Raw genomic sequence first — 13,842 nt, 5'->3', positions numbered from 1 at the left:
TAGATAAAGGTTTATGGCAACCACAATGCCACCCTTGTGTCCACTTCCTTCTTTGACACCGTTACAGTAATATCTATGCATTTGTGAAATTAGTATTTGTTTCACTGTTGTCCTTTAATGTAGGTGTTTGACAAAATACTTGGGTGTTTCTGTGTTTGTACTAAAAACCCCAATGGTATGCACAACTCCTATTTTTATGCACATTGTACTTATTTGTTCTTTTATTTTAAAAAAAAAACCTTGATGTAAAATATGCCTAGTGAAATAATGATATTCAATGTCTTGATTATTAACATAAATGAATAATTGGATCCCTTTTGGGAATGCTAGTAGGAACATTGTATTCTACCAGATTTTCTGTTATGAAAAAGTAATTCTGGTCTTTATTATTTCTCCACCAGTCCATGTGCATTGCCCCCTGCCATCTACCTTACTATTATCATGGCAAACACCTAACACCTGCGACGACACTTGTCATACTTGTAGCTTTTAAAATGATCACCTTTTTCTTTTATCAGCTTTTTAAGTATCCCTCTCCTGTCCTGTGCTCTTGCTTTCCATCACTTTTCTCTCTTTATCCACTATACTGAATATAAAGCTATCCTATTGTGCTAAGTACATATTTAGGGCAGCACTCTCCCTCCCATTTCCCTTACGTTTTTTTGTCCCCTATCTTCATCCTGTTCTTCTTTATTCTTTCTACTTACTGCACAGTAGCTGGAGCATGGCCTACAGACTTATCTCTTTCCTATGTGTCTTTCTTCCTTATTTACTGCTGGTCTTGCCCAGGTGAATCATGCTTTCGGGCCATTATTTCCTCATCTTCAAGATTGTATGACTCTTCTCCCCCAGCGAGGATACGGATGTGGCCCTTGGATGTAATCTTCAACTACTTTCCCTCTCTTTCTTCTGGTTATTCCCACTATGTGTGCTCGTCCCATGGGCAAGTTTTAGAATACAGTCTTTATGCTTGGTTATTAATGTCTCCTGGCTCTCCTTTCCCTTTATTTCTATTCTATAACCCCCAACCACTGCACTCCCCTACATCCATCAGGATCTAGAATGCAGCCTTTATACTTAGTGGCTGATGTCCCCTGACCTTTGCTCCCTTTCTTTCTATTCTGCTCTCACACCTCTTGCCCCACTGCTAGGATCCATATTGTGTCCATGGGCTTAGCTGTAAATGCTCCTTGATCCCCTCTTTTGCCCAACAAATACACAATGGCATGTGAATATATATCAACTAAATCAAGAGATGTCTAAACTCAATACTACTTCTTCCATAAACTGAATATAGATGTCGAAAATGGCAGGTGAAAAGATTAAGTCAGTGCATTGTATATTGGGAGGGGGTGTGACCTCACTTGGACTCAGTGAACAATGATGTAAACCCCTTCACAACCTAATTTCCTATCTCTGTACAAGTGTACAGGATGGGAACACTGTCAGATGGTCGACCAGGATAACAACTACTTTTACATCCAAGAAGTGAGTGGCCAGAATGTACTTCTTCCAAAAAGCAAATTATGATATCCATCAGCCGTAAAGTCACTGCTGTAGTGCTGCACAAGGATCAGAATGCTGATTGATGAGGATGCAGAATAACGAGATGTGTCATGTGATACTAAGGATCGTGCCCATTAATGGCAAGTTAGTTTTGTGGCAATTGTTGCTAATGTTTGCGCAGGCGAGAGCCTCCCTTTAAAAAGAAGTGCAACTTGTAACTTGTACAGTGCATGTTAAAACATGCCATCAGATAGACATGTATTAACGTTTGCAATAATGGCGTGCAATTATTGGAAGTACATGTGAGTCATCATCATACAAAATTAGAAACTAATAAAATATGGGCTAATCTGTCATCAGAACTGCATACAAATCTCGTTATACTTGTAGCAAAATGGATAGTCAAGCTAGGGAATGATTATGTAATTGACCAGCACATACGTCATACCTGGCAGGAATGGTACACACAGTTTAAATGACTCAACCCTAAAAACACTGATTTCTGCGATTTAGAAATCAAACATGTAATTTCCGTGTGACCTTAATGTGTTTGCAAAAGCGGCTTCTGACCTTTATTGTGTATGTTTGCAAAGGCTAGGACGTAGCTACTAACCCATTTCCCTAATGAGCTTTTCTAAAGACAAGGACGTGTAAAATAAGTGTCACCCGATGAATCTTTCAGCAATTGATTTGCTAAGATGCAAATTTGAAATTCTTTCCCCCAAAGCTGCAGAGAGTACCTAGGAACTAATAGCCCAATTAGCAATTTGCTTAATGGGCATGTTTGCCAATAGCAGATACACATATTTATGCCAGAAGTGGTGACAGAAATCTACTACTAATCTGCACCTGGGTTACACAGAAGAACCTTTTAATGGTTGAAACTAGGTGGCTTCACTGGATAGATTACATTGCAATAAACAAATCTTAATTTAGAAAAAATGAAACTCTATTTATATCAATAAAGAGGACTTCATTTCCATGAACAGTGTTTCTGCTTTTTTTTCAGAGCAGTCCAAGATTTAATAGCAAGTGACCTATAGTGCTGATATACATGTTAAGCTAAATCAGGATCTCCATGCATCTTTGTAAATTGCTAGTTTCTACACATTTTTTTATTTGGCATATGGGCTAATAACCTATGCCAGGTTGTGCATACTTATTCCAGTTTGTAAAATAACAGGCGCTTCTATATGGAGGAAATTCCTAGTCCAACAAAGAGCAAGGCCTAAAATGTAAGCCTGATGCAATCCATTCCCCTTCATTGTTGTATAAAGAACAGCTTAAAACATTTACTTTAACAATAGAACGACAATGGGCAAGCAACAGATTCCACCAGTCCGAAATCCAAGGATAATTAAGAACTCTAAACTGCTTATGAACATAACTGCTCCTTTGCTTGTGGTGCCCCATACTACACGTGGTCTTAGAGGATGGTGTTTAAGGAGTTGAAAAAAGGATGTTATGTTTTTTTTATATTAATTGTTGTACAGTAAAACATAGCCATGATTAGATTGAAATATATGAACACACCAAAAAATCGTTTTCAACAGTTACTAAAATCGTCATGATTAAAGCAGCTAGATACAAAGAGAGATTTTCACAAAATAACTAATTGTTTGATAATCATCATCAAAACGTTTCTTTCGGAAAAGTCAAAGCTTCCATAAAACATACACTATGTCACAAATAGTTGGATGTCATCCATTCTCCCATGGTGAGAACCTTTCTCATGTAGCCACGTAGTGCGGCCAAAGTCCACTAATCCCCCAGGGGTGTTGCACTGTGGGAGGATCACATGGGATAGGAAGTCCTTCATGGGGTGGGTACGACATCACAGGGAGAACGTGGTATGCAGATACCCCTTTAGAGACTCCCATATCTTCATAACCCATCCTTACCTCCCTTATGTGCTATTGCAGCATAGACAAACTTAATCCAGTGCCATACACTGAGACGAGGGAGAGTAGGAAGATCCCAAGTCAAGATCAGACCTCAGCTACTGGGACGAAGAAGAGGCACGGAGCAGTGGTGTGCACTGCGCAGGTCCCAAGTGCGCGGTCTAGTCCATTCTGACAATTAAGACTGCAAAGAAGGACATGAGAAGGAGAAAAGGGCTCCCCAGGGGAACCTGCCAAGATGTTGCCATTCTGTCGGCAAGCAGGAGGAAGATTGGGACACCAAGCGGAGAACCGAGATGTCCAGAGCTGCTCCGAAGCCACAGAGAGAGAAGGTAGACTGGCCAGAGAATCCGGTAAGTGCTTCTGACTGCTGGGAAGTGAGAACGCTCCCCGGCCGAAGAACGGTAAGGTGGAGCTGTCACAGACCCATGGATGCGCCGCTGAACCCCAAAATTCCCACAAATGCAGAGTGGAGCTGAAAGGGAACAGGAACCCTCATTGACCCAAGAACAAGGTACCTGAGTAGGCAGAAAGGCTCCAGGCTCCAGAAGAGGTAGTGGCAGAGAGAGAGGGGCATATAATACCGCAAATACAGGGTCTGGGACCCTGATAACAAAACATTATCACATTTGATTGCGAACGATAGTGCTTGGCAGGTTAGTGCACCAAACCTACAGAGAAGAAGAATCACAGAAAGCAGCCAAAGAGGAATGTCTAAACTATATAGCCTGAAGATTTGAGAGAAAGAAGATTGTGTGGACATTAATACCTCTGGACAGAGTACCTGACAGTATAGTATACTAGGCGTACTGTGAGGGCAAGAATAAAAAAGGGGAAAGAAAACAGTAACCTTGAGACTGAAGCTGAGAAGAAGAAACCTGAGAAAGTCCTCTTCATGGGCCCAGTACCTGGCAGAATAGTATACCAGAGATGCTGGGAAGGCAAACAAAAGAAAGGGGAAAGAAGCCACATTACCCTTAAGAACAAAGTGTAAATAAAAATCCCCATACCGAAACTGGAGGAGAAAAGAATGACAGGGGATTAGGGGAGTGACTGGAATGAAACAAGGAGACGGGAGACAAACCCTTTGAGTTGTGTATAGTAGAGACATTTGGCTGAGGAAAAGATAGTGGAGAAGCCCAGACGAAGAGAGACAAGCACCTTTGGTTCAACTATGGACATTGCAGAAGGCCAGGAAAAGAAGAAGCCTCTCTTGTGATTATAAGCTGACAACCTGTCGGACCAATGTTGTCCATATGCTTCGGATGTTGTTTGTGCACCATTTTTGGGACTTTACTTTGTGAACTGAATCATCTTTTGAAGCCATTGAGAAGAAACAGACCCTCTTGAGCCTTAGTTTAAGTTATTAGTGTGAGGGCTAGAAGTAGGGTTTTGACATAACAGTGGACTTACTTTTGGTTGACATCCTGCCTGACCCATTAGATTCCTTTGAGGCAGGGACACCCCTCTTATTTTTAGGGACAGAGAGACATTTTCTAAACCCTTATTCCTTTAATACAGGTTTGTAGCAATCGACATGCCACCACTGTCTTGGCCTCTTACTTCTAAACACTTACCACTCATACAGAATACAATTAAGAAAATGTACTAGATAAGAAAATGTAAACGATTTTCCTTTTGCAGACATTCAACGGACAGATGGGAGGACAACAATTACACAATAATTTAAGAATTAATTAAGACTGTCCTCTTATGCAAAGCTTACCTCAGAAATGATAAGAGTGACCATCCAACTCAGGGAGTATCAACCCACAAGAGGTAAAGCAGTGCTGTAGGGAACTGGGAAAACTGCAATTTGTGCAATAATGGCCATAGGGTGCCCGTTCTATCTCAGGGTAATCCATGCAAAACCACAAACAGTGAGCCAAATCCTCAAGAGGTGCACTGCATAATTGGTTTGATTGACTAGCACTGTCACTGATACCCGTCCATACAGCGGTAATGGGTTTTAGTCGGAGATGATTAAAGCATGCCCTAGGAAGCACAATCCTCTGTGTAGGGTTTGCTGCTCTTAATAAATAATTGTGGACACTCAGTGTGGCTATAATGACATGCCTCCTATTGATTGATGTAATATTTCTTGCAAATCCTTTTTTTCCTGTTGGCAGGATGTAGATCTAGTTTTCAGATCCTTCACTATTCGAGTTGTTAAAGTGTCTAGTGTGTTAAAATATGAGCAGCATCAATTTCCACCAGCTTGGTTTTTTTATACATTTTAGCCAAGATATCGTGACATTAAGATTTTTTAAAAACAAATGCCTTATTAAGTCTTGCATCAAGCTAGCCTTATCATTGTTCCATATTCAAAGCCAATGGAGTAGCGGTTGTGCAAACAATATATCACTACTCAAGGCACAGCACAATTCCAAGTGCACCCTAAAGTTGGAGGCGGAATGAGGAAGTCCCAGAACTTGTTTAAAGAAATAATGTTCAATTGTCTAGATTGAGTTAGTGTCCTTGAAACCCCACAACTCCATCCCATCCCTTGCAACCGAGGCTACCTTGCTAAGATAAACGTTTAAAATAAATCTACATGTTTAGCCTTCAAAATGTCCATGAAGCAGAGGACGCCCCAAAGCTTGCTTACACTTCATGGTTTGTTTTTTGACATTTGGCTTTGGGGAAAGGTTTGACATAAAGCTTACCCCCAAGTATTCAAATTCATTGACAATTTGAATCGTGGTTCCCTTACTATTCATCGGCCTGAGTGTCCCCAAATGTTTAACTTTATAACATGCCATGATCAGTGATTTTTGGACATTAACCCTAAGAACAAGATCATCAATGAAAATGGTATAATCATGAATGAGTTGCTGTAACACTCGTGGGGTGCGCACAATCAATACAGTATCATCTGTGTATGCCAAGAGCAGCAGCACTCTACTCCCCATTCTTGGAATGTCCATGCAGAGTTTAGCAGACCGTCAAAAGGGCCATTTATGTACAGGCTGATCGGTAGAGGTGCCAGGATACAACCCTGACGCACTCCAACCTCAACTGGAAAATAATCAATAGAGCACCCATTGTTCCTGCTGCTTACACAAGCTTGTGTCGAGAGATGGAGCCTGATTAGGAGATTGATGATACCCACTGGACAATTCATGGACCTGAGGACCTGCCACAACTTAGCACGATTAACTTTATCAAAGGAAGTTCTCAGGTACATGAAGGCCAGATAAAGTGACTCCTTTTTTACAAACAGAAAGTGGGCCACTATAAAGTGTAGATTAAGAGATAACTCGGATGTGCCCAGCCCAAATCTGAATCCCAGCTGGATAGGGGACACGGTGCTGTTCTGCGCCACCCACTTTTCATCCTAGTCCAGACAATACATTCAAACATTTTAAAGAGGAAATCCAGGAGTGAGATTGGTCTGTATGAGCCTAGTTTATCCCTCTGACATTTCTTAAAGATGGGATGACGTATTGCTAGGAACCATGATGATTGTTTGATGATACTGTTGACAGTCAGCAGATATTACTAAGAGCCAAGTCATTTGGAAATATTTTAATATCTTTACAACTCATTATCAAGATTTCTAAATAAGTGCTATTAATGCCATTGAATTTGCTTCACCTCTACATGCATTGAATGAACAACAAGACCTGCCGAATAAGGAAGTAGAGCTATCGCTCATTCAATGTTTAATAGTAAAATAACAGGCCTAAATCATGTCTTCTCCTTTTGCATAATACATTCAGCATTTGCTTTTTCTACATATATATTTATTCTGCTTAATTGATTAAACATACATTGTTTGCCCACCTCAGAAAGTTCAAAGGCTACTTGTGTATAGACAGCCAATAGTAGTCTCACTACAAAGCGTGTTGTTAACGGGGGTAGGATACAGGTGGCTGGGAAGGATTGCCAATTGAATATAAATAATACAATTATGGTGGAGATAATCCATCTCAAAAAGGGTGGCTGCTAAACAGCTATTATTTTTATAGTACAGTTATTGCATATGGTGTTTCAATTAAAGTATATATGATTGTATAGAACCTTGCTAGGACATTGTTTTTTTGGGAAGGTTGTACTATTGCTGTTTCGGTTGCTACTGTTATCACAATTGCACCCATCTGAAGAGTATAGCCTGCCCACATTACCACAAAAGAGGAAGGAGGTATATCGCTTGACTGTGCATATTTCCTCTCTATTATTGTAATTAGAATTGGTTATTTATAACGTGCTTAATACCCAGAGGTTTCTAAGCGCTGACCCGGGGATCGAACCTGTGTTGCTCTGCGTCGTCTTGCTTCCAAGGCGAACACGTTGCCCCAGAGCTATCCTCCCGAGACATCACACAAATTGTAATTGTTTTTTTATAAAGCCTTATACACAAGTGAAGTGCTTCAAAGCACTTCAAGGCGGGGAGGGAACAAGGGAATACAGAGTCATTCTTAGGCCTTGAAGTTTCCGAATGATCTAGCAAAAAATGACAAGCAAACTGGGCCTGGCAGCATTACTACTACTGCAAGTGCATGACAAGAAGGGAGGCGAGAAAGTGGGAGGAGAGGGAGAAGAACATACCATCCTTAAACTACCATACCAAGCCACTAGTATTTGAGAGTGCAAGTGCGTATTCAGAACACTGTTGTTCAGTGGTAGTGTTAGGGCTGAGCAAGCAGTTTGCTACTGCTCAGCCATAGACTCCTGTGGGTCTATTAGTCATTTTGTCACAATGGCACAAAGGGTGTTCTCAAAATAGTATGTGTTAGCAGCACCAGCATGATCCATGGGGAGTATGTGGTGTCACTCATGGCCGTGTGATGATGGGGGCACCAAAGGCAAACACTGCCACCTGTACATCAAATTAACCTCAAGTATTCTGTAGAGGGTTGTTCCTAATGCACTGCTGGCTCTCCTCGCTACCCGGCTGTGAGTCTCTGGAGGAAACTCTGCTTCCCCTTCTACCCTGCAATAAAAGTCTGCAGGTGCCACTGTGGAACAGTAAATATTTAAGTGCTTAGCACTATCTTTGTGATGAGAAAGCATTTAAACATTTATTAGTGATGGTTCAATGAGGTAATTGTTGTTTCTAACAAGGGCCTTACATGTTTTATCTTTTTGGTAATAAGAAATATAATGGGTGAATTGTTCTTTTTATAATCCATAAAAGCCTTTGATTAGCTACCAAAATCTGCATCTTCTTTGAAGACAATTAAAATGCGTCATACAAAAACCCTTTTTAAACTGTCCTCATTATGTTCCTAAGTGATTATATGACACACCAAAACGTGTTTGCTTTTTTGTGTACATTCACATTATCTTAATTTCATGTATGCAGAATACCTGTTTCAAACAATGACTATAACCAGTTGACCTTATCACACATCAGTACCCAGTGATGGGGGGGTGGCAGCCTCCCAGTCAATGAGGAGGTTCAGAATGGGGTCTTTACCACACTGGTAAACACCATGCTCCGAGACTCCTCAAAGCAGGTGGCCGCCATCTTCCCTTTCTGGGTATCAGGTAAGTGCACTCTCTATGCCCCCTGATGCCCCACCCCCCACCCACCCGACCGATCTCCCACATATTTAAGCCCCCACACCCTCATCACTTACCTTGTGCTGCATTGCTCCTCGCTGGTGCCAGGAACAGTAGTTTTTCCAGCACATCTCCGATTCCCGAATTGCCACTATGGAATGGGAGAAGGGACTACAAGTAGTTCCCTTCTCCCCGATTCATGGCAGCTATCTTTTTTTGTAGTTTTATTGTGAGCTGAGAAACAGCAAACACGCTGTTTCTCTGATTGTGATAAAAACACTATTAGTACCGCGGTACAAGGTGCCAGGGTAATAATAGCCTTATAACCCTTGAAGGATGCCCGGCTTATGTTAAAGACTTGTAACTGATACCCCGGGGCATTACCTGCCCGGAAATACCCCCTGCGTGGGTTACATTGCTTAATTATAATTTGGTGTGTATCATTAGGTTTTGAAAATACATTTACAAAACCAAGACACACATTTTAAACCTCACACTGAGTTTCATTCTGGCACTTGTTGTCTTCCCTTTCAGATAAGGAAAATAACAATCATACTCTTTTTTTCTTAACCCATTTCTATACGAAAATATATAATTTTCAGAGAACTTTATTATGATTTGTATACTTTTCAAGACATCCCAATAAAACAGTATCTTGAGAGCCAAACACGTTTCTGACTGTCCTAGCCTTAGCACTTAACTAAAGTGTGTGACGTATCATTCTATCCGCTGGGCCTTAACTGCCAAAATAAGCTGTTCTTAGAAGATATTTGTTTTATAATAATAATAATAGTAATAATACAAAAAGAGCCATTTTAAATTGCAATGACGAAGCCTGCCTCTTTGCTTACTTATGGCAACTTTTTTGGCAATGTAACTTTCCATAATCCTCTCTAGTATCAAATCTCGTATCTTGCCCTCTGACAACATATTTGTGATGTCACATTGATAAAAAATCCATATGCAGAATCAGAGGCTCCACAATCTTTTGCCTCATGTGTCCCCCATAAATCCAATTGACGGCTTTGCTTTTTAGGGTGATCCCTAGATTGCATCCCATAAATCAAAAAAGATGCAAAAATCGTAGTCTCAGATACAACTCTCATTTTGTAGTTCAGTCATCTCCTGATCCCTAACGACCAAGAGCCCCATTATAAGTGTGATGGTGTATCAAAAAAGTGCTGGTAATTGTATTACTGCCACCTTTTTTGGTATTAATGAATTTACCGCCATTTTTAGTTCACCGCTGAAATACAAGTTTGACCTTAATTTGGACGTTTTTTACACCAGCGTCATGTGGGAGGTAAATCATACACTTTAAAGTCAAACATTGTAGTGGAATTCCAACATAACCCCCTTGGAGTCCTATGGACGCCAAAAAAGAAGAAGAATAGTGCCTTACCACCACTCGTAATCCTTTGGTAAATCCACAGGACTGAATGGGTGTAACGGTAATCGATTTTGGCAGTAATGCAGGCCCATAATGTGAAAAATTATTCTAAAGTGTGAAATAGTCCACAATAAATTAAACACAGACAATTATTGCATGGTGTAACTTTTGAAATGATGATGACACTAACCTCAAACATCCTTCCTTATCCCCTACCACATTTTTGTCTGGCTTTTTGTTTTCTTTTAATCACTAACTACAACACAAATGTTTTGTTACCAACCAATTTTCTCACTATATCACTGTGTCCTTTGTAAAGTATGTGAATGAACATATTTGTTTTATGTTGTTTGAAAAACATCTATATAATGTTGTCTGGTTACATACATAGCCCTGATTTGAAAAAGGTCCATAAAGGGCCAAAACACGTGTCATCCTAAAGGGCATTTAACTAATAAATTATGTTTTAAAAATTGGGCGCAGTCTCAAAACTGGGACTCTTCTTTTTTGCCTTAACCATTTTACTTGTGGTTTTCACTTGGCTTAAACACTACCCAAGGGGATGCGACCAAAAGTAAAATTCAACAGAAAGAAACACTTCTTATTACTTATTCGTCAGAAGAAATATGTCACCATGTTAGACCTGACCATCATAGCCAAGCTTTTGTGAAACTAATCTTAAAATAACGCACTATTGCAAAGTTTGACACTCTAGGCTACTCACGATACATATCCAATCACACTAAAAAAGCCGAACTGACCACTTACTACATTAGAAGATGTTAAACAATCTACCAACATCTTAATATTCAAAAAGGAATTGGACAGAGCAAGCAATGATGCCACAGTATTGTCTTGTAAAAGGATGCTAGACAAACATGCCTTGGACAAACATACTGTTAAGCGGAAACCTGTGCAGTTCCCTCTGGGACCACTGCAAAAGATTTAGGCCTACAGGTGTTTGGCAGTAAACCCACTTGGTAGCAGTCTGTACCACACAGATTCACTTGGTAGCTGTGGCTGAGCAGTCAGACTTCCCTCAAGAAGAGTTAGGCAGTGTGTGGAGTATACAAAATAGGGCAAATTACACAGTAGAACAAGCAGACACGGAACAGAGCTTGGATGTAAAGATATATAGTTATTTATTTATAAAAACAGATCTATGAAAAACACACTGGCACTAATACGGCAAACAACTTCAATTACAATTACTATAAGTATCTCACACCTCTAAAAATATTTCGACAAGTCTAGGTTCAACGGCACCACTTATTTGCAGAGGTGAATGCTATAACGTAGATGGCACTTTAATATTCCTTAGAACGGGAGAGAAAAGGCAGGGTATGAAACCAACTCGGAACCAACTCTTTTACGAAGCAAATGCAAGGCAAGTAAGGCAGGGTCTACTGTGGATCAAAAAGTTCAGAGGCCAGGCCCACTCGGAGAGAGGCAAGACGATATGTCCCAAAAAGTATCACAGTGGAAATGCACTTCGAGTCTTTGCAGCAAATTGTCACAGAAAGGTTGGACAGTTTAGAACAAAAAGTTAAGAAGGTCTGGAGGCGACCCAATGGAAAGGTAAGGATTTAAGACACCTCACGCTAACCGTCACAAGGGAAGCCAGGCGGACACGGTACCTTGTAAGTGAAGAGACAGCTCCGGCTGGGGCAGTTGTTCCTGGTGGTGGATGCAAGTCGGGCTTTGTCAAGAGATGAGATGATCTCGTCGTCGAAGGAAAGTTGAAGATCGTTGAACCACCAGGGAAGAGACCAGCCGCGGAGTGCTCCGTCACAAGGCACCACCTTTTGGTCACGGTACGGGCTAGTGGCTATCTGGTTGCCGGGGTGCTCAGCACGGGCAATTCGACCACTACGCCCTGGAAGTGAAGAAAAAGCAAAGGGACTGGTTGTTCCCACCAGTCAGGGGAAGAAGACTCTCCAGCCGGGAGATCTCCTCTGTCGTTGGGAAGTGGTGAGTCGGTTCAGCAGGGCTCCACCGGAGGTGTCGTCGTTGCAGGTCGGCTCAGCTTTACCCTCGTCGGATTCTTAGGTCCTGTGGCGACTTCTGAAGATCCAGTCCCAAAAGCCCTGCTTTTATGCAGAAAACCCCCATTCATTCAGCCTAGCTGTCAATCAAAACACGCTAAGTGGTGAGCGGGGTGGCTCACTACTTGGGCCAATCACACCAGAGTGCGACATGAGTTGGCAAGGCAACTCAGTCCAGGGTGCCTAAACCCCCTCCCACACCCCCTGTGGTACCCAGACAGAATGGCACCACTTTGGAGGGCTTCTGTGAAGAAGCCCGTCAAAAGTGGAACAAAGGGCTCAACCTTTGGTTCGGAGTTACAGAGGTGAACACAGACGCCATTTTAAAAACTGAGTTCTGGCAGAAAATACGATCGGTAGATTTATTTAAGACAAATAAACCGGCGGTATGTTAGAGACTAACGGGAAAAAGTATTAGCCTCCAACAATGGGAAGAATCCCATAGAGCTATATCCGGGGTCGAATATAACAAGTAGTTTCCACTGCCACCAGCCAAAACACGACGAGGGGGGACGGGACAGTGCCCCCTCGAATAACAGACTCAGGGGTAATCGAATTACCCCTACTAGTACGTCCACAATAGGATGGTTTGTACTAGTTCTGTTAGTAAATTTAGGTCTAGTAAAGCCAATGGTGACTTTACATGCCCTGGAGACAGTAGTCAGTCCCAGGGTATGGAGTCTATGGTGGGGATCCTCTAGGACGCCCCAGTGTTACGGCACGGAGGATGCGGTGTAACACCCATAGCAAAACACATGAGACCCTATGGAGTAAAAGACCCCATAGCCCATAGAACACATGGACATTCACAGGAATCAACCACATTCATGTCCAAGAGTGGGAGAAAAGAGTTTCACTCTTGGCAGGATGGACAAAAACAAACTCCAGAAATCCAGCAAAGCTGCTGGGGGACTCACTAGGTTAGGAAATTCAGCCTAAACAGAGAATTCTCCCTAACACATACAATTAACAACTTCTAGAATCTTTCAACCGAAAATATAACACCCTTATTTAACACTACAGTACCGATAAACGAGACACATCATGCACCCAGCTTGACTACTCGGGCATTACCCAATATTACAGAATGGGTCCAACTTACTTCAGTTCAGCTAGTACAATCGATTTGCATAAACAATAGGACCCTCAAAAATAATATTTGGCAGCACTCTGAATGTAAGTTATAATTGCTGAAACTATTTTATGGATAAATGCATAATAATAGCAAACAATCATACTTGTTTTGTTTGCAAGGTGCAAACGTCCTTCTTCCTTCTTTGGAACATACACTAAGGATGTTAGGATCTAAAGCAACAAAGTCGGATGCTACAGTAGAAAAACCTTTCACTTGTGAAGATGACTTAAGTGTTCAAAATTACAGAATATCCGCTTCCAAAGGGGGAGAATAACCCCCAAGCAGATAAGACAAGAAACACCAGAGGTAAATGTGATAGATGTAAGCACATCTGTGAATACATTATTACGCAATCAG

General features: G+C 41.3%; 1 protein-coding gene across 1 annotated transcript in view; it reads right to left on the bottom strand.

Moving 5' to 3' along the window:
* The window catches only part of SLC6A1 (solute carrier family 6 member 1), a 733,048-nt gene that overhangs the window by 275,072 nt on the left and 444,134 nt on the right, over positions 1-13,842 (bottom strand). The window lies entirely within an intron of this gene.

This window comes from Ambystoma mexicanum, chromosome 2p (genome assembly GCF_040938575.1).
Source record: "Ambystoma mexicanum isolate Mex_15411 chromosome 2p, UKY_AmexF1_1, whole genome shotgun sequence".
NCBI classification, from domain to species: Eukaryota; Metazoa; Chordata; class Amphibia; order Caudata; family Ambystomatidae; genus Ambystoma; species Ambystoma mexicanum.
The sequence above is the reverse complement of the archived record's forward strand: the minus strand, read 5'-3'. Positions and strand labels throughout refer to the sequence as shown.